The sequence below is a fragment of the Bactrocera oleae genome, chromosome 2 (genome assembly GCF_042242935.1).
Source record: "Bactrocera oleae isolate idBacOlea1 chromosome 2, idBacOlea1, whole genome shotgun sequence".
Classification (NCBI taxonomy): Eukaryota; Metazoa; Arthropoda; class Insecta; order Diptera; family Tephritidae; genus Bactrocera; species Bactrocera oleae.
Genome location: NC_091536.1, coordinates 29,341,065 through 29,365,628, shown reverse-complemented (window position 1 = coordinate 29,365,628; position 24,564 = coordinate 29,341,065). Strand labels below are relative to the sequence as shown.

The window sequence follows — 24,564 nt, the reverse complement described above, 5'->3', positions numbered from 1 at the left end:
CGATGCAGATCTTACTCTCATGAAGAAAGGAATCCATCGAACTGCTTGGAAAAAGTGACGGGAAGATCAGTTATGGATTCACATAGGTTAATTATGACTTATAAATCTTATGCCAATGAGATGTGTGAGGTCGAGGAAGACCTCATGGAGTTCTTGAACGATGTCGAACATACCGAGCAAGGTGGGACTCCTTGAGGTTTGAACTTGTTAGCAGAACCTCAAAATTTTATTCTGAGAAAGAGCTTTTAAGCGACTCACAAGAGGATGCAGACAAAACATTAACTAATGCGTGTTCTTCAAATAAATCATCATCATAGCAAAATAGCTTCACTAGCTCTAATTAAACGCGTGCCAACAGTACTTCGTCCTCTTTCTGTTGGCATCTTTAACTGCTTAAAGCCGCCTTGGCATCGATTCTATAAACTTTGCCAACTTTGCAGGTGTAATGCTGTTCCCCGAGCTCCTAATATGGGTTCTTTAAGTGTAACAACGGTAAAAATCTGATTTTTCGAATTCTTTCCTCTAAAATGTTCTAGACGTATTTAAATATTATATATTTAAAACTGAGCTTTGAGGTGGTATGTTAAAGTATGTATTAAAGTTCTTTATATTGTTTATGAAAGAATACTCGTTTGTCACCTATTTGCTATGTGTTCGGCTAATTTTAGAGCGGTGACTTTTGAATATTTTTCCATTTCTTTAGGGGTTACATGGGTTTCGTTGGGTAAAAAATTATTTATTTAATTCAAACTTTTTTCTATCTTAAAGATACACATTTAACGAATAATTTCTGAGATTTTCAAAAAAAAAATTAAAACTCCGCCATTGTAACGTCATTTCCGGTGACCCCTCGAAGAAAAAGTGCGTCCGCGTTGTCAGTATAACTCCTGACAGGATCATCTAAAATGAAAAAAAAATAAATATATGTGTTTTAGTTAAGACCATAAACTCGTGTTTGAACGAAGGAAAAAAAAGTAAAATTGGAATTTTGGCAGACCTTTTTCCAACAAAATGAAAATTTCGGTCAAATTTGCTCGACATTCCTTTTTTTTAGATAGTTGTATTTGAACAAAAAAAAATCCTCCGCAGCAAGATGAAGAAAATTATATCTCAAATACCTATGTAAAATTTCATTAAGATCGGTTGAGTACTTTGCGAGAAATCTTGACAACCGTCTTTGAAAAAACAGCTTCGAGAAAAACGCGTTTAAAGTTTTAAGTGACCATATAGCTGACCTGGAGCACGCAACTTTTCAAAGCTGTATCTCCAAAACTATTACTTACATCAACTTTTTTTTGGGATAATATTGTAGAGATGTTATAGAATTAAAAACGACAATAAAAAAATTTTTTTTGAAACAGCGAAACCCATGTAACCCCTTAAGATTCAAGATGACGCTTCTAGGAGATAGCTTTCTCGAATGACCACTGAGAGGCTTAACTTCGGTAGAACCATTATTTTTCAAGGTTTTACAATGGTCTGTACCGTCACTCGACTCTTCTTTAAAATTTTAGCAATTTCAACATATAAGTTTTTTCATGTCTACATTTTATCTTAAAATTTCGTATGCCAACTGATATTTCTTGCGGGAGCTTATTGTAGCTATTCAAGTGTCCACACTGCAACTAAGTTCAATAATAAACACGAAAAAGAAAGTAAAAAAATTTTCCGTTATCAAACTCCGGAATCCGTGAATATAGTACGACTTTGGAACTGTATGTAGATTTGTCAACTTTTCAGTTTTTCGTCTATAACCGCTACCGCAATGTATATTGAAAAAAAATGTAATCAGGGTCAACAATTTCAGTTACTATATTATTCTAAGGTCATAAAAAAAAGAGATAAGAAAAGGAAATAGAAATCTTGGAAATATTTCTGTAATGATAATGAGGCTACGGCAAAAGCGTCTCATATAAAGAAAATAATGGCTTAGTTGGTGCATCACACTTGAACAGTATCCAGTGAAGAGCTCTTGTAATAGTGAAAGAGCCTACTAATGGACACTCACTTACCAGGCAGCTCATGCCACCATTCTGCTGAGTGCGCACTAGACACAGAAGTAGAGATAGATCCTTCATAGATTCATGCATATGAACTTGTAGTATCAGATTTAATGTATGCTGGGACATAAGTAGTTTTAAGCCATTCAATTCGCCAGCAACCGACGGTAAATTCTACGCTTAATCACAGAAATTCCATCCACATAAAAGTCTGGTTAGTAACCATTCTCAAAGGGGCACTGCAGTTAAATTGCATGGAAAGTCAAGGTAATATTTATATATAAATATCAATGGGACTCTTAAAACATCGCAATCAGGTGCTATGATATTCCAGATAACTGTGAAGCAGACGAATGTGCCAGATCAGCACCACCTTACAATTAAGTAGACTGAGATAAAGAGGGAATATTTACGAATCTGGCTTCTTGTAGATTTTTAAGCGACAAACATGTTGTAGATATAGCTGAGTCTCGGTGGAAACAGTCCCTGCCTTGTATCAACAAGTAGACAAATGGAATATTGGCCGCACATGCTGACTATTGAAATTGAAAAGGAATGTCTGACGGTACATTACGACGATTACTGTAAAAAATGCCAAGAGGTAGAAGAATATGAAACAGTAGAATATGTTTTTTGCGGATGCAATACTTTTTATAGACAAAGAATCGCAACTACCCGTCTAGGCTATATTGTTATATGCCTCGCTATTGATGGTAATGATATTTCCTGCCTCATTTCGTAACCTTACTGACGTCGATGGAATCGGACTGTTTTCACACCCACTAAATGCGGTTAAGACAATCAAGTAATAAACGGCCAAGTTCGGGTCTAACTGAACATTGTATACTCTCGCAATTGCATTTTAAATTAAAAGTGTTTCATAAGAATTTAACATGAATTATTTGAAGAAGACGAATGGACTAAATTTGGTTCTTATTAATTTATGTTATTGGTCATAGATTCACTTACCACATTTTACTTTTCCGAACTATTTATATAATATTAAAATAAAGTTAATTATGTCAAAAGAGATATACATATGTAATAAAAATGTAATGGCTAAATTTAATACATTGCGTATATACGTGTGAGGAAAACATCAATCAGATGATCGAAAATCAGTATATTATACAATAGATATGAAGTTTAACACAAAGTCTGAACTATTTTCATTCATATTCAGAGCTAACCCACAATATTTTTTAGAAAAATTGTCCTCTTAATTTAATTAAAATATCACACATTTTGACCAAGGTAAACGGTTTTATGTCATATACTGTGTATATTGCGGCTAGATAAAGGGTTTGACTGAATTTATGTACTTACGTTTGACTTTGTATATGTAGTATATGAGTAAAAACACGTTAAGTGGACCCCCCATTTTCCACCTGATCATCAATTTGAATGTGAGTATTTTTTCATAAAGTAGTCAACATGAACAAGTAATCCCCCGCTCAGTTTTTTTAAATTTAAATTTTAACAATAATTTTTTTATGTGAAATTCTTTACTACTTTTAGTTAAAAAATTAATAATTAAAAAACTATTGGTGATTTTTAATGAGATTTTCAGGACTTATACAATAGTTCAACACTTGTACTTTGAGAAAATATGTGTGAATTACAATTTTTTTTGTTTTCTGTTGTTAATTAACTTTTAAGTTTACAACTGACTGAGCTTACAAACTTCGCCATCAAAAAATTAAATTTTTTTTTCAGTATTTTGTAATAAACATTAACTTAACGAAATCCGCAAAAAAATTTGACTGATCGCGATTAGATTAAGCAAAAAAAATTTGTATGACTGGCGGTCAGCGCTGCCGGTGTAGCGCGCTGCCGCGCGTATAGACTTGAATAACAAACGAATATTTCGAGCCATTCGTAATTTCGTTGATAATCAATCATGAGCCTCGTTAATAAATGCTTCAATCCATTTAACAAAAAAAATTACAAAACAGTTATTTTTAATAACAAAAAACCGCGCTCATGGTTTTAAAGATTTTTTTGAAGATTATATGTGCAATTCATGTGAACAGACTATTTATTCAGGCCGAAAACCTAAAATTCTTGGTGAATTACCAGGGAATAAATGTCCTGAAGTCAACAAGAATGATGTGATCAAAGATGACGAAGAAAAATATCCTACTTTTCAACGCAAACCGGTAGATAACAAATTAAAACAACACTTGACGTGTTTTTACTCATATGGGGTTTATTCGTGAATCGATTTCACAGGATAGGAATTTTTGCGCTAAACTATAGTATATACAATATTTTACGATCACCTAATTTTGCTAAGATATCTTCCATGTTGATCGATATATACGATATAAAGCCAACCGGAAGTTTGATATTTTTATACAAGATATATGGGAGTTGGTGGATATACTGATCCGATTTTATCCAACTTTGGTATTACGACATATCATTATCAAAAATATATGCTCTCTCGATTAATGAACTCTAAAATAAAAGAGTCAGATTGCTTTTAAAATTGTTATATATAGGAAGTAGTTTGGGTTGCTCCATTTTTACAATGCAAGATAAAAATGCTTTTGACGTCTATAAAAAATCAGTTATTGCATTTTTGGTAGTTTTAAATATAACCGTTGTATGGGGAGTGGCTTAGATCCTTATCCGAATCTACCTATTTTAATTTTGTGGGTGAAGGTGCCGAAAAAAATTGTTGTGAACATAGCTTTAGTGGTTTGTGTGATATGTACAATAAACTTATTAAGAACTTTAAAAAAATGTTTAACCACAGATGCCCGCCCTATTTCGATTCACTGCACCTAGTGTTATATGTATTGTATCTTAATTTTCCTCTAAGGTACGGCGCTTTATAGGTTTTCAATTAACGGAACGACAGTGCTCCGATTACGCCTATCTACAATACCGAACACGTGTACCAAGTTTCGTCAAAACATCTACATTTTTACTCAAGTTACTGTTTGTACGGATAGACAGTCAACCGGAATTCAACCCGTCTCGTTTTCTTGATAATTTCTACATACATATAACCACGCCATATAAAGATTATTTTAGAAGCTATTAAAAGTTCGATAACTTACTAAATGAATACCTAAAGTTCTACATCTGAGTATGATACAAAAGAGTTGAGTTGGATAGTACTCATCTTAAAACTTGGACAGTGTTCATTGCCCACTTGAAGATGAAATTGGATATCTCAGGAGCTTCTACACCGTGTTCAACTATTTGATGCATAACATTATTCCATCATTAAAATGCTATGTTGGGAAAATTTGCGAGATCAGATCAAAACCTCGCCTACTTCCTACACATCACAATTTCGAATTCTATGCGGTTTTGTCATTTTACGGTATATACTTGCAAATCAAGCACCAATGAAAACATCGGGATAAAATGGCCGAACTCAGACCATAAATTTTGAAGTCCCAGATACCGAATATGCGGACCAAATATCAGTCTATCTTTGAGATATCTTAATGTTATATAGTTGACGTTGATAAAGTTCCCGTGTACCAGAAATGGGAGATCGACTCATTAGTTCCACTAGCTCCGATATACCTAATATAAAGATTTCCGATTGACTTTATACCACATATATTGGTCAATATGTGAGTTGTCTTAATTAAATATAGAGATAATTTTTGTATGATAATTGTCTGTCCTTCTGTCAATTTCTTAGATATTTGCGTAACCACTAGTTGAATATTTATAAAATTGATTCCTTTAAACAAGGTTTTAGGCACTTTTTCTCATATACCCAATAGATACGGCAAGCTACTTAGGAATATTCTTAGACAGGAAGCTTTCATGGAAACTAAACTTAGATACTAGGGTGAAGAAAGTAGCTACAACACTCTACATCTGCAAACGGATGGTGTGCCCCAAATGGGGGCTAATGCCTCGGGTAGCTCATTGGCTCTACACTGTAGTTGTTAGGCCGATCATAACATACGGAATATTGGAATGGCCAATAATGAAAAGGAAATACGCGGTCAGGCGTATGGGAAGCATACAAAGAGCAGCCAGTATATGCATCAGTGGAGCTCTTAGAACAACGCCAAGTCACTCACTAAACGTTATTTTGCATTAACTGCCAACAGATTTGTTCTGTAAGCAAGTGGCAGCGAAGTCAGCTCTCAGACTGAGGGAATACTCCCAATTAGTCGCCTGCAATAAGGGGCATCTAAGATACTTAGTAAGTTCCCGTTTCTACCTACTACCACGGATTTTCGCAATCCAATAGAATTGAAACTAAATTCCCCAATATTGTCTTCCCTACCAAAGAAGAGTGCTGAGACAATAGAGTGAGGGAATATTAGTCCCGGTGGTATCACAATTGGTCTCCTATAGGCCTATGTGCGTAGTCAGACAGCCACTCTACCTATCTACCTAATTTGATCTTAATACACATAAATATATCGGACTAAGTGATTTTATGACCTATAACTTAGGTAAGATACGAAATTTGATTGTCATCTATTCATTATATCGACGAAAAACGAATATTGAACTTTAACGCAATATTTTTTAATTCAAAGTATTTTCTCGGCTTAGATCTTGCAAAAGTATAAAATGTTCGGTTACTTCCTTACTAGTTTTCGTAAATACAATATTTTGTCACTGTATTTTAATTTGTTATACCCTAATCAGAGTACGTTTGTAACACCCATAGATTATTATCCAAGGAATCGCTACAGTCTCCAAAGATTTTGTTCAGATCAGACAACTATAGCATATAGCTGCATATAAATTCACCGATACAACTTGTAGGGAGAACTTTTTTATTTAACAATTCTTGTACATAATTTGATTTTTACGCTTTAGATGCCGTACCAGTAAAAAAGTAAAGTAAAAAGGGTTGCTTTTTTGCATTAATAAACTGTTAAAAATGTATAGGATTATAATTTACCGGTATTTCAAATATTTGTGATTTTCGATGTTCACTATAATACAACTATGATTATGTATATCATAAATTGTATTTTAAGTTTTATTTCAAATGTAGTTATTTATTATATTATTCAACTCAAGTCGACATGTTATAACATCTAACATTAAATTTGAGTGTTAACTTTTAACTTGAATGTGTTTTTATCTTCACAAGTGTTTATATTTGAATGTATTTATTATTTACTCAAGCTTTGAGAATCTTTTCATTGATAATGAAATTATGATTTTGGATTTAAATTTTTTTTTAAATAGTTCTCCAGAAATATTTTGTGTTTATACATTCATAAACATCTACATGATGAAAAAACCGAACTTAGTGTTAAAATTTAATTTCTTTTGAAGGTAATTTGGTTAACTCAAATTATAAGCAGCTTTATGCATTATACAGAGTAACACACCGCAATAATAAGTAATCAACTTACTGTACTTTTTTTTTATTTGGCAGGTTATAATTTAAGTTTTTTTTTAAAATGAATGCTTGGGATACCGAAAAGAGGGTTTAGATAGGCAAATCCAAGAGTTTTGACTCGCAACTTATCGGCGCAACTCGGAGTTAGCAGACTTTCATTACAACGAATAATTCGTGATGCCTTATACCTGTTTCCGTACAAAGTTCAAATAACAAGTCGGTTAAACCCTCTCGATTTCCATATTCGCCTTATATTTTGCCAAAAAATGATTGAAATGGCCGAAGAAGACAATAACGTGATAAATTGCCTGTTTATGTCTGATGAGATCCATTTTGATCTAAACGGAAATGTAAACAAGCGAAATTCCGGTATATGGAGTGAATAAAATTCGATAATTGAGACAATCCCGACTTCAACCCATCAAGCCGCAATGAATAATTTTTTAATTAGGTGTCGCATAAGCGTGGAGGTCATTTGCTGTCCATAGTTTTTAAAAATAATAAATTATATAATATATAATAAAATTTTCTATACAATCAAAAAATATCAATGCATTGATTAAAAAGAAGTTATTACGGGTTTTCTTTGTAGCACGATTCGTGAGCCACCCTGTACTTGCTCATACAAGATTCTACTTTTACATTAATATGTCAAAGAAAACAATAGATTATGGCGGCTGCTACCTATAACCAAATAATGGTAAATATTTCGAAAACGATTACATAATATCGTGTAATACGATTCGGGAAAGTTACGGTTATTAATCATACTGCAATGTTCTTTATATAATGCCTGGGTTTGTCAGTTTGAAAGAATTGAAATTTAGAAAACATTCATTCTTGTCTCTGCCTTTTCTTTGTTGTGGTTTAAAATGGATAAATATCGAATTGTCCGGTTACGCTTTAAAATGAAACACGACCTAACTACATACATTATTTACCATATAAATGGGGTGGATGCAGCTAACATCAATACATAGCATAGTTTTTGTATGCATTGTCATAATAGAAATTTAAGTACAACCATAACTAATGTACAATAAACAGCAAGTTTATACGTGATTAATATAAAATTTGGAATTAGGGTGGCTGAGTAAAGTACAATATTATTGTATATGATGTTAATTCTTGATTTATCAAGAAGTTGACTTCGCGTTACATTTCCTACTTTATAGATAAACGTAAATATATTTTATTTTACCTATATTAGAGAACGCTGAATTCAAAGAAGGTTCATGGTGTGCCGATGGTCAAATTGGTTTACTTCTCGAAGGGTTTTCTGCAGAGTTGTCGGGTGCAACCAAACATTTTATACTCTCCCTATTTGAAAGTATCAAAGCAGTGGAAATGCTTTCATGCGGTAGCAAAGTTAATGTAATACTCGTATTAAACAGGTACGGAAGCGCTGTGTAACCAAATATTTTAGACTTTCGCAATATTTAAGGATCAAAACCGGATAAATACGTTCAGGTGTACTTATATTAAAAAACATTGCGAAAATATTCAAAATCGCTACTCCTCGAAATTACAAATGTATTTAAATCATATTTGGTATCTTATTAACTTAGGTATACTATGGGTTATAGACTCACTCATTACAACATTTTGCTTCGTGTCTCAGATATTTATGTTAAAATAAACCTCAAAAAAGTTATAGTAGGTGACATAATCACAATCAAAGGGGCTAAATGTAATATATTGTACATATGAGGAAAATATTAATAACAGGATCGCATTATGGTTTAAAAATCCACCTAATTTCATTAAAATAGCACATCTACCGGGGAAATAACTTCAGGTCTTGGCAAAACTTTATATTCAACAAGTAAAGAAGGGCTGAGTTCGGGAGTAACCGAACATTTTATACCCTCGCAACTTGCAAGGATCACAGCCAGGGAAATACTCGACAAAAAAATACATATTCTGCCCGAATTTTAATACTAGAGCTCACATATGTACCGATATCTCCGGTAAAAAAGCTACCATATACAGTGCATACTCGGTGTTCGAGTTCTTTTGTTCTGATACCTTCAAGGCCACGTCCCTTGCCTAATTTTAGTATCTGCTCCAATAAAGGCTTTCGCTACCATATTTCTTGTGAAATTTAATGATTGTGGTGCGGTTATTCAACATAACCGTTATATTGCGAGTAGACGTGGTTATCATCTGATTTTACTTATTTTCGCAGTGTATAAAGTGTAGGGTTGCGTCAGCTTTAGCGATTTTGAAGATATGTATATTAAAATATTTGGGGGGCGGGGTCACGCCTCTTTTAAATTATTTTACCCCGCAATTGTTACCCGCCACTGCGATCACGTGTACTAACAGTTTTGCATCTTAACATACGCACTTAAATAAGATTATAACACTTTATGTTACAAAATCGTTAGGCGAACACATTCATTACTCGACAAAATCGTAAATGGATTACAATCAAATTTGGCATTTTATTAAGTTATATAATATTATAGGTCACAGACTCACTTGGTTTTATTGTTATATTTTACCTATATTAAAATCATCTTAACCGAAGAGGCTAAATTTAATATAATATATTAGTTAAAACCAAAGTCTAGATTAACTGTATTCATATTCCGCGCTAATCCACCTAGAAAGTCAGAAAGCTCTATACACGGTATACTTGGGACAGAGAAATCTCTGAGCTTGTAGCATTAACCTTTCACATTGCTCTAGTACACTCGTTAATATATTTTCAAACAATTTTATAACTAAAAACAGGCCGATAGCCTTCGTCGCTAGTGCCTTTAAACTGTAATATAATTATTTATAATTATATTTCTGTTAAATAAATAAATAAATAACTAAATAACTTACGCACTGACCCACATATTCGGAATAGGTTTTGTTAGAATATAACGTAAGGATGTTAGAAGAAAAAAAATCAATATACTCGTATATAGCATAATTTCATTTCACATATTTTGGGAATTAAACTATAGGATATTCAATATTATACGGTTAGTTAATTTTGCTAAGATATCTTACGTATTGACTGATATATACGGTATAGTCAATCGGAAGGCAAATTTTCTTATCTAAGGTATATGGGAGGTGGGGGTAGTACTGAAACGATTTTATTTATTTTTGGCACTACTATATATTTTTAACAAAAACAAGTATGGAAGTTTGGGCGTAACCGAAAATTATATACTCTCGTTACTTGCAAGAATCAAAGGATCATATTAAAGGAAGTATTGACCCGATTCAGCCCATTTTTTACACAGAAACATACTATTGTCGAGAGTTTCAATTATTTATTTTACTATATGAATTACAATTATATATCTTACGCATTGATCGATATTTTCGGTAAAACGTCAACTATAGGCAGTGGGTCCACATATTCAGAACCTAGGGTCTCAAACAGTTTTGGTTCGATTTAGACAAATTTTGGCCACAATGAGGCATACTTTAAGCGCATTATTCACGCGCAGGTTTACCCCGATACATCATTGTTTCTTGATTTGCATAGTGGAAACTGAAAGAATCAGATGGAAATTAAAATGGTGTTATATGCTAAATAGGCGTGGTTGTAATCCGATTTCTCTCATTTTCCCACCATAACATAGAAATATAAAAAGAGTATTGTGTTCAGAGTTTGGTTGAAATCGGTTAAGCACGTCCCAAGATATAAGTGTTCACCTAAAAGTGGGCGGTGCCACGCCCACTGTTTTATTTTATACGCGGTTCATATAAATCCATTTCACACCATCGTAGACATACAACTTAATGTCTCTGGCGTGTTTAGTACTTGCTTCATCGTGCTTTTAGTAGTTTTTAACAGTACCGTTATATGTGAAGTAGGCGGGGTTATCACCCGATTTCACCCATTTCCACACTGACAGAACAAGTGTCAAAAAACATTTGTTTTCACTAAATTTTGTTATTATATTTTCAGCGGTTTAGGAGATATCAACATTAAACCTATTCGGGGGCGGGACCACGCTCACTTTTGAAAGACCTTTTAAATTGCAGATGCTCTACCCTGATGTGATCCTGTATCTTATTGTGGAGCTTAGTTGTGGCAATTTATCTGTTTTTGATTAATGGCGTTTTGTATTCCGCTAAATTGGACGACCTAACCAATTAAAAAAATTCATATGTGCACTTTAAGATTTTATTCAATTATTAGTTATGATATTTACATAATATTCTTAAGTTTAAACGGAAAAATATAAGGAACAAAAACAAGACAATGGTCTTAAACATTATATTAAGAGGCCATTGTTATAAAAAAAAAGTAAGGAAGTTCTAAGTTCGGGCGTAACCGCAAATTTTATACTCTCGCAACTTGCCAGGATCAAAGCCCGAGAAATTACTTCAGGTGTTGGCAAAATTTTATGGTAAAGGAAATATTGATCCGATTCAACCAATTTTTGACACAAAAACATACTATTATCGAGAGTTTCATTTATTTATTATACTCTGTAGCACCATGATGCGAGAGTATAATAAATAAATGAAACTCTCGATAATAGTATGTTTTTGTGTCAAAAATTGGTTGAATCGGATCAATATTTCCTTTACCATAAAATTTTGCCAACACCTGAAGTAATTTCTCGGGCTTTGATCCTGGCAATTATTTATTATACTCTCGCATCATGGTGCTACAGAGTATAATAGTTTTGTTCACCTAACGGTTGTTTCTATCACCTAAAACTAATCGAGTTAAATAAAGGGTTATGTATATTAATGATCAGGATGAGGAGACGGGTTGAAATCCGGGTGACAGTCTGTCCGTACGTCCGTCTGTGCAAGCTGTAACGTGAGTAAAAATTGAGATATCTTTATGAAACTTGAAACACATGTTTCTTGATACCGTAAGACGGTTGGTATTGCAGATGGGCCTATTCGGACTAATGCCACACCAACAAAACGCCATTAATAAAAAGCAAATAAATTGCCATAACTAATCTTCACAATAAGATACAAAACTGTTATTTGGTATACAGGATCACATTAGGGAGAAGAATCTGCCGTTAAATAATTGTTTAAAAAGAGGGCGTGGTCCCACCCCCTAATAGGTTCAATGTTACCGTTTTTTCATATTTCTATATTATAGTGCGAAAATGGGTGAAATCGGATTACAACCACGCCTATTTCCCATATAACACTACTTTAAATTCCATCTGAATCTTTCACTTTTTACTATGCAAATCTAGCATCAACACGCCTACTATCTAACTTTGAACGCGGCTCCTGTAAAGTCATCTTATACTATCCCAGAGATAAAATTTAATGTCTCTGACGTGCTTAGTGCTTGATTTATCGCATTAACAGTACCATTATATGGGGAGTGGGCAAGGTTGTCCCCCGCTTTCACCCATCTTCGCACTGTCGATAGAGGTGCTAAAAGCTTTTTCTCTTAGTGATTTTTGTTGTTGTATCTTTAGCGGTTTAGGAGATATGTACATTAAACCTATCAGGGGGCAGGACCAAGCGCACTTTGAAACAAAATTTAAACAGCAAATGCCCTTCCCTAATGTGATCCTGTATACTAAAACACAGTATTGTATCTTATTGTGGAGCTTAGTTATGGCAATTTATATGTTTTTGATTAATGGCGTTTTGTGGGCGTGGCAACAGTCCAATTACGTCCATCTGCAATACCAACCGTCGTGGCATACCAAGAAACATGTGTACCAAGTTTCATAGAGATATCTCAAAGATGGACCGACGGACAGACAGTCACCCGGATTTCAACTCGTCTGTTCACCCTGATCATTTATATATACATAACCCTATATCTAACTCGATTAGTTTTAGGTGATACAAACAATCGTTTGGTAAACAAAACTATTATACCCTGTAGCAACAGGTTGCGAGAGTATAAAAAAAAATGTTAGTACTCACTGACCGACATATTCGGCATAAAACTGGTTAAAATAACGAAAAGTGTTATATTATATGTAGTAGGGTACTATTAACCCAATTTTATAAATTTTTGCCAATACTATATACTACTAACATGCCAAAGACTAATAATATGCTCCACTGTTTCATTAAGGTGCTTCACATACCATCACCAATCATGTGGAGTAAAGTCAGACGAATGTTCGAAAATCCTGATATTAGTTACATGGGGGCTAGAAAAATTTTCACCCGATTTAATCCATTTTAGGCACAAGGATAGCTTGTTATGAGTAGAACACGCTTTCTCATTTTCATTGAGATAACTCACATATTGGTCGATATATGCGGTATAAAGTCACCCGGAAGTTCAAAAATCTGTATATTAGAGGGCTATAAAAAATATTGATCCGATTCAACCCATTTTTTGACACAAACATACTTATTGCCGAGAGTTTCATTAATTTATTTTATTATATGAATTTCAATTATATATCTTACACATTGACCAGTATTTTCGATAAGTAGTCAACTATAGGCACTGGGGTTCACATATTCAGTTCTTTTAGACAATTTTTGGTCACAAGATGCCATACCTCAAACGCATTATTCACGCAAAGTTTTATCCCGATGCAACCATTGTTGCTTGATTTGCATAGGGGAAAGTGAAAAAATCAGATATAATTTAAAATGGCTTTAAATGGGAAATAGGCGTGGTTGTAATCCGATTTCGCCCATTTTCAAACTATAACAAAGAAATATGAGAAGAATCTTATGTACCGAATTTGGTTGAAATCGGTTAAGCAGATCCCAAGGTATGGGTTTTCACTTAAAATTGGGCGGTGCCACGCCCACTGTGTAATTTTGAACGCGATTACTTTAAAGTCATCTCATACCATTCTAGAGATAAAATTTAATGTCTGTGGCTGTTTTGTGCTTGATTTATCGCGCTTTTAGTAGTTGGGCGCAGTTGCCCCCGATTTCACCCATTTTCACACTGTCGATAGAGGTGCTAAAAACATTAATTTTCAGTGAATTTTGTCATAGCTTGAGCGGTTTAGGAAATATGCACATTAAACCTATTAAGGGGCAGGACCACGCCTGTCATTCGGTATACCAAATAACAGTCTTGTATCTTATTGTGGAGCTTAGTTATGGCAATTTATGCGTTTTTGAATAATGGCGGTTTGTGGGCGTGGCAGTGGTCTGATTACGCCCATTTGCAATACCAACCGTTTTACGGTACTAAGAAATATTTGTACCAAGTTTCATAAAGATATCTCAATTTTTACATTTAAAACTAATCGAGTTAAATATAGGGTTATATATTATATATACGTGTAAAAGGGTGGCAACACCATTAGCCTTAGAATCGCCAGAAGTCGTCAAATGTGTCGTTAAGCTGGGAAGTAGTCAAGCTGTCGAAAGTCAAAAGGGCAAGTCGGAAAGCAGCGGTCGAGACAAGTCGTCAAATCCCCAATTCGGTTAAGGTTGTCTGAGCAGATATATTTTTTGTAATCACATTACTGTGTTCACTCTTATAATTAACATTTATCAAACAATTATACTTAACCAACAATTAACACTGTTACATATGTATATAAATGACCACAAGGAAAAGACGAGTTAAAATCCGGGCAACTGTCTGTCTGTCCCTCCGCCTGTACAAGCTGTAACTTGAGTAAAAATTGAGATATTTTTATGAAGCTTGGTACACATGCTTCTTGGTACCGTAAGACGGTTGGCAGATGGGCGCAATGGGACCACTGCCACGCCCACAAGACGCCATTAATCAAAAACAAATAAATTTCCATAACTAAGCTCCACAATAAGATATAAGACTGTTATTTAGTATACAGGATTACATTAGGGAAGGGCATATTCAGATTAAATTTTTTTTAAGTGGGGGTGGCCCCGCCCCGAATAGGTTGAATATCTCTCAAACCGCTAAAGCTATAATAACAAAATTCACTAAGAACAAATGTCTTTAGCACCACTATCGACAGTGTGAAAATGGATGACAATCCAGCCCACTCCTCATATAACGGTGCTATTAAAAACTACTAAAAGGGCGATAAATTTAGCATCAAACACCTCACAGAAATAAATTTAATCTTTGGGATAGTATAAGATGAATTTATAGGACCCGCGTTCAAACTAAGACAGTGGGCGTGGCACCGCTTACTTTTAGGTGAAACCCAATATCTTGGGATCTGCTTAGCAGATTTCAACCAAATTCAGTACATAACATTCTTCTCATATTTCTTTGTTATAGTTTCAAAATGAAATCGGATTACAACCACGCCTATTTAGCATCTAACACTATTTTAAATTCCATCTGATTCCTTCACTTTTCACTATGCAAATCAAGCTAAAGTGATTTTATCGAAGTAAAACTTTGCGTAAATAATTAGTTTAATGCCTGCCACCTTGTGACCAAAAATTGTCTAAATCGAACCAAAACTGTTTAAGCCCCTAGGTACTGAATATGTGCCTATGGTTGACTTTTTACTGAAAATATCGGTCAATGTGTAAGATGCATAATTGGAAATCGAAGATCATTTTTTTTTATGCAACTTGCAAGGATTAAAGTCGGGGAAATACCTTCCGGTGGTGGAAACACGTTTATATTAAGAAATGTTACGAAAGAATTCAACATTTATTATTCGACGAAATCCAGAATGGATTACAATTCAATTTGGAATTTTATAATGTATATTATAGGTCATAGACTAACTAAGTTTTATTGTTTTATTTCATTTCACGTCAGCTAAAATTATATAAACAAGTAAGGAAGTGCTAAGTTCGGATGTAACCGAACATTTTATACTCTCGCAAAGTTAAATGGTATATTCGTTTGAGACTTCTTTATATATTTTAATAATTAGAAGTAGGAACTGTTGCCTTAGTTATTTGCTTTTCACTCAGAGTGAAAATAATTAGAGCAATTTGTAAACTAAATTTACTCAAATTATGAGAAATCGTTCTTGTGCTTTTTGTATACGCTTATAATTGATTTTATATAGAATGCATTACAACTGTATTGAGAAGTATGAAAAGAAATCGTGTTTGGACAATGAATAACATTTTTTATTTATTATATCGATATTATTATACATGTTTAGCTTAAAAATAATTAATATTAACAACTTTAAAAATTATAAAATATTATTATATTAATTTGTATATAATATTTAGAATATTAAACATAAATTTCTTATACATATATCCAAATTATATTTCTTCTTTCCTTATACTATTTAATTTCTATCATATATTTATACAATAATGTCATATATAATATATATATATATATAATTTAAATTTTCTTAATTAGATTATTTACATATTTTTCTTAAAATTGTCTTAAAAACTACTGTCAAAATTCCTATACCATTCCAATTCGATTATATTTGGAAAAAAATTAAGAACTATTGCACTAATTCTGCAAACTTTAGTTCGAAATAGAGACACAAATACTGTCATGATAGCTTTGTACTGTCTCAAAAGTAATTTCATTTACACGGGAAGGATCCATGTTTGAAAATGCCCTATCAATTTGTGTACCGGCAGGTGTAGTTGAATATTCTGCACCAAGCAGGGAACTAAAGTTTTTTTCTTGGAGCAGATTTCTAATTGCAGTCCCTGTAGAAATGTTAAAATCTCCAACAATTAGCACATTTTGATTGCCTAACTCAGAAGTAAGGACTTCCTGAAGTTCTACAATTAATTGTCTGACAGAGAAAGCTGAATTTCTATATAGAACCAGAATATTAATATTGAAACATTTAAACAAAACCCCTTCTAAAACTGTGCGGCCTGAATAAATTTTCTTTACAGCCTTTGATTCTATAGAGCAAACAATACTATGCTTTGCATATATTATAATGCCCCGTTTATTTCTGTTGGTTGTTTCCGTGCTATCTATCCTCAGCTCGTTAATTGGAGTAAATCCTGGTATATCAAAACTTTCGCAAGGATAACTCCAAGTTTCTACAAAACATAAAATATCTGAAGATTGCATCAAACAGTCGCTTTTTATATCATTAATGTGAGCGTGAAGACTCTGAACATTATGGAATAAAATTTGATGTCCTGATGTTCGGGAAATCATAAAATTGAAACTTGTTGTCAAAGCTTTATTTGTGTTCAATTCCCTCAGTTCCCTAAATACGGGATCCGATTCAGAAAATTTGTTAGGAGGAATAAAATTTCCTATGATGAATAGACCTTCTGCAGAAGTAGCTCGACTACAAGCGACATATATCGAAGCTCTAGGCATTCTGGGTCGAGTATGAACTACAACTTTATTATATGTGGCACCCTGAGCTTTATGAATAGTTATTCCCTCAGCCGGAACAACTGGAAACTGATTTCTTTCAATTGAAATTTGTTCATTTCTTTTATATTGAAAAGATTTTAGAACTTTTTCAATTAGTGTCCAAGAACTTTCTAGAGGATGAGGCTTTTTTGATCGTGCTATCAAAACCACAGAAGGTTCCAAAAATTTAAACCACAGAGTTGTTGGAAAAGAACAATGGAAATCAATTTGCATAAGTTGTCCAGCTGCACCATTAAACCAAGTCATCACACATGTTTATATTCACTGTAATCATTTATTTGGCGTATTTTTTAAGTGTCAATTCATAGGATAGTCCCTGCGTTTCAGAAGTTTTGAAAAGTTTAACTCTTTCCATAATATTCTCATTTTCATAGTACCAGATGCCATATGATTTAATGCAATTGCAAAGGCCTGATGATCCCGTTGTCTCATTATATCTGTTAATTCAAAGTATTTAAATAACTCCCTCAAAGGGAAACCAATTAAAGTGCTGTATGCATCATTGGGATTAGGAGAGAATATCCACCTATCTCCAACAGGTGAGAGTTGCTTCAAATCACCAAACACGATGATCGGTATACCACCGAAGGGGCTGTCTGCTTTGAAAATTTGTTTTAATCTCGCATCAACAGAGCTAAACATACGAGCACCTACCATCGATATTTCATCAATTATGATTAATTTTAAATCGATAAGTCTGGAATACAATGAATTAACTGTGTCATTGCTAAGTGGCCTCAATTCTTTATTCAACTGATTAACAGGTAAAGAGAATATTGAATGAAGGGTCATTCCACCTATTCCGAATGCTGCTTTTCCCGTAGGTGCGCAAAGAAGAACTTTTAAGGAACTTGGATTGGATCCAGGTGTAGAATTGTAACGATGGTTAAGAGATTGATATATTGCAGATATCAAATGACTCTTTCCTACACCTGCACCGCCGCTAATGAACTCATAAAATGGAAGATTTGTTTTTAGGTGGTGTATCAAATGTGTCAAATAGGTTCTTTGCTTAGTGTTTAGACTTTGAACTAAAGAAAATAATTCCTCAACTGGAATTAAAGGGGGTATATTAATAAGTTTAATATTGCAATCAGATTCAGTGCCATTATCTGTTGAATCTTCGCCATGCAAGTCCAGCAAATTTATATTTGGGTTTATTTCTGGAAGTGCCAACACTCAAATTGAGCACCTTCGTCCAAGTCTATTTCATTACTTTCTCGAACATTTTCAAGTTCTCTTTGCTCAAAAACATCATATTTTCTTTGATTTACCTCAATTATAATACAATGTGTTATACAAGTCTGCTCATTATCGTTGTTAATGAGATCTTTCTGTTCATTCCGCCATGGATAGTAAAGCATTACCATTTCGTGGAAATTCTCAACTCTGGCCAAATCTGGGTTAAACCTTCTATACCGAATAATACAAGTTTGGTACGATTTTTCACAAAACCTCTACCGTCTTTAAGAGGCATGAGAACCCCGCTTTCTGGTAAATTATCGTCTTCCCTCTCTTCTTCTTCATGATCACTATCTTGTGCTCTTCTACTAGATTTAAAATATTTATACCTAGATGCAAAATCAGCTAAACAAAGAGTTTCTAACTGATCGGATCTTTGAACATAACGGTCTAAAATACCGGCTACGAATATTTCAGTCGAACCTGAAGGAAGGTTCTGAAGTTCCGCTCTAAGTTTTACCATTCGAACACGTTCCTCAGGTCGAGAGGTATTTATAAATATTTCTGCATTACTTGCTTCCGAAAGATGGAGCCCAATGCAGCAATATACTGCTTCTTGTGCAGATATTTCTGTTCCTGATATAAATTTGTGACCTATATGTTTAAGTTTTTGCTTAATAGTATAATTTTCAGCATTTACCTCTGATATAACTTCATTTAAGAGTCTAGAAATTCCCCTGTTAGACTTGTTAATATAATTAATTATATATGAACGGCAAGCATATGCATCCAGTATATATTGGATATCCATATTTGCTCTATGGAGTTCCAAAATCAGAGGATTATAAGCGTTTATAAAACGATCCTGTAATTTTCTTTTTAGAAAAATTTTGGGTTTTGTTAAACTTGACCTAAGGGCTAACAAATAGTCATCAAAAGACATATTTATTCTACTATCAGACAGGAAGTGTTTAAAATCGTTTAAATTAGAAATGTCTTCTGTAGTAATATTTGAATTTAAAACGTTTTGAATTTTGAAAAAGTTTTCTTTGTGTCTTTCTGAATTTTGACTTGTTTCTGTAAGAGGTAACAGTATTTGCGTTGAAGGCATTGGTGAATATGGTATACCAAAACGACAAAACTTTTGATACTACATTACTAATATTTATTTCATGCAATTTTTGCTAGAAAGATTTTTTTGCTCTATACAAAGTCCAGCACTCTAAGAAACTTTTTTAGCATTGTTGTCTGGTATATTTTATAATAAGTTCAACATGATGGCTGAGAAAATATACCTAACCACTGATTATCACCAAATATTAGAAGAAATATATGTATATAGAAATCTATATCTATCACTTAAGGGGATGCAAACAACTCTTTGGTGAACAAAACTATACTCTGTTGCAACATGTTGCGAGAGTTGAGTAAATGTTCTGTTTTGTGCGGTATTAAAAAGTATTAAAAAGTTTAAACTTTCCAATTTTTGGTGCCGAGTCAGCCTTTCTTTCATTTTGTTTTATTTTATTTCTATTTTCTCACTTTGTTTATCTTATTTACTTCTTTATTCACAGCTGTGTTGCGTTTAGCTTTTTATTTGTTACAGTGCTTCTAAAACTGCTCGCTATATTGCTTCTTCAAATTGTCTTGGTTTTAAACTTTGATAAAAAAAAAAAAAAAAAAAAAATGTTCTTAATTGAATTTATTATTATTAATATTTTATTAACACACTAATTTATTATTTATCTATTAAATTTTGTTCTACCTACTCTTTTATTTGATCTTCATTCTTGTGGTTTATTATGTCTTGTAACTTCCCCAATTGTAACATTAAAGGCGAGTCAGATCGCTACGTTTCATGCTGGCTTTGTGATGGGCTTGCCCATATTAAATGTGCTGGACTGACTGGTAGAATCCTGGTCCTGTTAAAATTGTAGATCTATTGAAATCGATATATTTAAGGTTTATAGGGAGACACGCAATGGCTTTAACGAAATCGGTCGTGATCTTGTAACCCTCACTGAAAAATTTAGGCACTATGAAAAATTGCTTCCTAAAAAATAGTGCCAAATATATTTACTTGCCTTTGACAAGGATATTTAATTCCTCTCTTAACAGTCATTTATAATCCCTTTGCATAAAAGTGGATTTAGATCCAACATTGAAAACTATAGAGGTATCGCAAAACTATCAGTTATACCTAAACTTTTTGAAGCTATCATCACTGACCATATAACCTTTTCGATTTCTCCGTTAATTTCCTCATCTCAGCATGGATTTCGTAAAGGGAACTCGACTATATCCAACTTACTTGAATTTGTAAACCATGTATCATTGGGTTTTAGGGAACAAAAGCATACGGATGTTATATACACAGACTTTAGCAAAGCTTTCGATAAAGTAAATATCTCGATTCTCATACATAAACTTGATCTGCTGGGCTTTCAGCCAAGATTCCTTCAATGGGTATCTTCCTATCTTTATAATAGAACACAACGAGTGATATTTGAGGATACACCTTCAGATACAATTAATGTTTCTTCTGGTGTTCCGCAAGGTAGTCATCTTGGCCCGATTCTGTTCTTGTTGTTTATTAACGATATCTCTTCAGTAATAGAATTCACAAAAATTTTATTATACGCTGACGATGTAAAGCTTTTTAAATCATACACTTCAACTGAGGAAAGGTGTCTGTTGCAAACAGACTTAAACAATTTGGTTGCATGGTGTGATAGAAATGATTTGCCATTGAATCTCAATAAATGTAAGACGATGTGCTTTTCCCGTAGATCTGTGCACCCCTCTTCTTATGTAATAAAACACCATATTCTAGAGCAAGTTTTAAACTATGTTGATTTGGGAGTTAATATGGACCCTAAGCTTAATTTCAGTCTTCATATTGATACCATGGTCTTGAAAGCAAAAGCTGTCCTCAGTTTTGTTAAACGTTGGTCCAAAGAATTTAGAGATCCGTATATTACTAAAACACTTTATACAACTTTGGTTAGACCTATATTGGAATATGGCTCTGTGGTATGGAACCCTAGCTACCAAATCCATTTTGACAAGTTAGAGTCGGTTCAAAAACAATTTTTACTTTTCGCCTTAGCGCATTTCCGATGGGATTCTAGGGTAAGTCTACCTCCATACACTAGTCGTTTAAAACTTATAAATCTACCTACACTTTCTAGTCGTAGGGAAATGCTTGGCATAATATTCTTAGTGAAACTTTTGAATGGAACTGTTTGCAGTTCTTTTCTCCTGTCTGAAATTAAATTTAATATCCCGGTTCGCCTTTCGAGGCAGTTTAGACCTTTACTGCTAAAATCCTGAACTAAACGAGCCATTCCGCCGTATATGTCATGATTTTAATTCTCATTCCAGCACATTTGACTTATCTGACTCACTTTTCAAAATTAAAAAGACTTTATTGTTTTCTCTTAATAAATGAAAATGTAACAATTTATTATATTGTAACTTTAGATCTTAGCTGTTGAAATTTTTGTTTCTGTAGCTGAGCAGTTTTAGATCTCAACACTTAAAAACTCTCTTGCCTTTTCTGACTCGGCTAATTCCGCACGTATGCGGATTGCGCCCCTCGCGTCGGTTGGGCGGGAGGAGGGTAATCGTTGGGTTTATTATTATTATTATTATTATTATTAAATTATAAAATTGACGAAAAAAAGTATACCATAAGTAGTACATTTGAGCTGGGAAAATCAAAGACCAGAAAATTCCTTCAAACCGTATATTAAAAAATGTTGAATTAAACATTATTAAATCAAATTTGGTATCTTCTTGACTTATATTAAAGGCCATAAACTTAGTCTCAGTTTTATTGCTTAAAGTGAGATATACATAAGTATGAATGTGATATTAACTCCACCAAAGTGGCTAAATTTTATATTATAAGCTTAGGTGGCAAACGTCAACCAGAGAATCGGAATTCATTATATGAAGGTGTGAGGTTTAGGCTTAGTATATACTAATTTCATTCTAATTCAGCGTCAAACCACATAATTTTTAAGAAATCGTTTCCACTTAATTTCCTTAAAATATCACGTTGATCAACCGGAACGGTGTAAAGTCAGGTGGAAAGACGGAAATCATATATATATTGGGGATAGAGAAAGATATTAATTTTGACATTGCTCAGCTATACTCGAGAACATATTTTGAAGCAATTTTATATATAAAAAAAAATATTAATACTCACTGACCGACATATTCGGCATAAAACTGGTTAGAATAACGAAAAGCATTATAAGTAGTATATGGAATTTGAGGGTAGTATTATCCCGATTTTATTAATTTATTCCAACTAACATGCCACAGACTAATAAAATGCTCCCACTGTTTCATTAAGGTACCTCACATACCATCACCAATCAAATGGAGTAAAGTCAGACGAATGTTCGAAAATCCTGATATTAGTTACATGGGCGCTAAGGAACATTTTCACCCGATTTGATCTTGTTATGAGTAAAACACGCTCTCTCATTTTCATTGAGATAACTCACATATGCGGTATAAAGTCACGCGGAAGTTCAAAAATATTTATATTAGATATATGAGGGCTACAAGAACTATTGATCCGATTCAACCCATTTTTGAAACAAAGACATACTATTATCGATAGTTTCATTTATTTATTCTATTATACGAATTTCAATTATATATCTTACAAAATGGCCGATATTTACGGTAAACAGTCAACTATAGGTACTGGGATCCACATATTCAGTACCTAGGCGCTTGAACAGTTTTGGTTCGATTTAGAGAATTTTTGGTCACAAGGTTAAACGTATTATTCACGCAAGGTTTTACGCCGATATAATCATTGTTGCTTGATTTGCATAGTGGAAAGTGAAAGAATCAAGTGGAATTTAAAATGGTGTCATATGGAAAATAGGCGTGGTTGTAATCCGATTTCGCCCATTTTCGCACGATAACATAGAAATATAAAAATCATGTTATGTACCAAATTTGGTTGAAATCGGTTAAAAAGATCCCAAGATATGGGTTTTCACCTAAAAGTGGGCGGTGTCACGCCCAATGTCTAATTTTGAACGCGGTTCCTATAAAGTCATCTCATACCATTCCTGAGATACAATTTAATGTCTCTGGCGTGTTTAGTGCTTGATTAATCGCGCTTTTAGTAGTTTTTAACAGTACCGTTACATGGGGAGTGGGCTGGGTTGTTACCCGCTTTCACCCATTTTCACACCGTAGGTAGAAGTGCTAAAAAAATTTGCTTCCAGTGAATTTTGTTATTATAGCTTAAGTAGTTTAGGAGATATGCACATTAGACCTATTAGGGGCGAGACCACGCCCACTTAAAAAAAAAATTTTAACTTCAGATGCCCCTCCCTAATGTGATCTCGTGTACCAAATAACAGTCTTGTATCTTATTGCGGAGCTTAGTTATGATAATTTATTTGTTTTTGATTAAAGGCGTTTTGTGGGCGTGGCCGTGGTCCGATTACGCCCATCTGCAATACCAACCGTCTTACTGTACCAAGAAACATGTGTACCAAGTTTCATAAACATATTTCAATTTTTACTCAAGTTACAGCTTGCACGGACAGACAGTCACCCGGATTTCAACTCGTCTCTTCATCCTGATCATTTATATATAGGTACATAACCCTATATCTAACTCGATTAGTTTTAGGTGATACAAACAACCGTTAGGTGAACAAAACTATTATACTCTGTAGCAACATGTTGCGAGAGTATAAAAATGTGATGTATGTGACATAAACTCAACAGAAAAGTTTAAATTTATTATATTGAGATGATGTTGAAATTCTTTATATTAG

General features: G+C 33.6%; 1 long non-coding RNA gene across 3 annotated transcripts in view; it reads right to left on the bottom strand.

The window, feature by feature from the left end:
* Positions 1-715: 715 nt before the first annotated feature.
* The window catches only part of LOC138858007 (uncharacterized), a 137,449-nt gene continuing 113,600 nt past the window's right edge, over positions 716-24,564 (bottom strand). For all 3 annotated transcript variants that reach the window (XR_011397278.1, XR_011397315.1, XR_011397296.1), the window contains exon 2: positions 716-900. This is a non-coding gene — a long non-coding RNA (uncharacterized lncRNA). The remainder of the gene's footprint in view (positions 901-24,564) is intronic.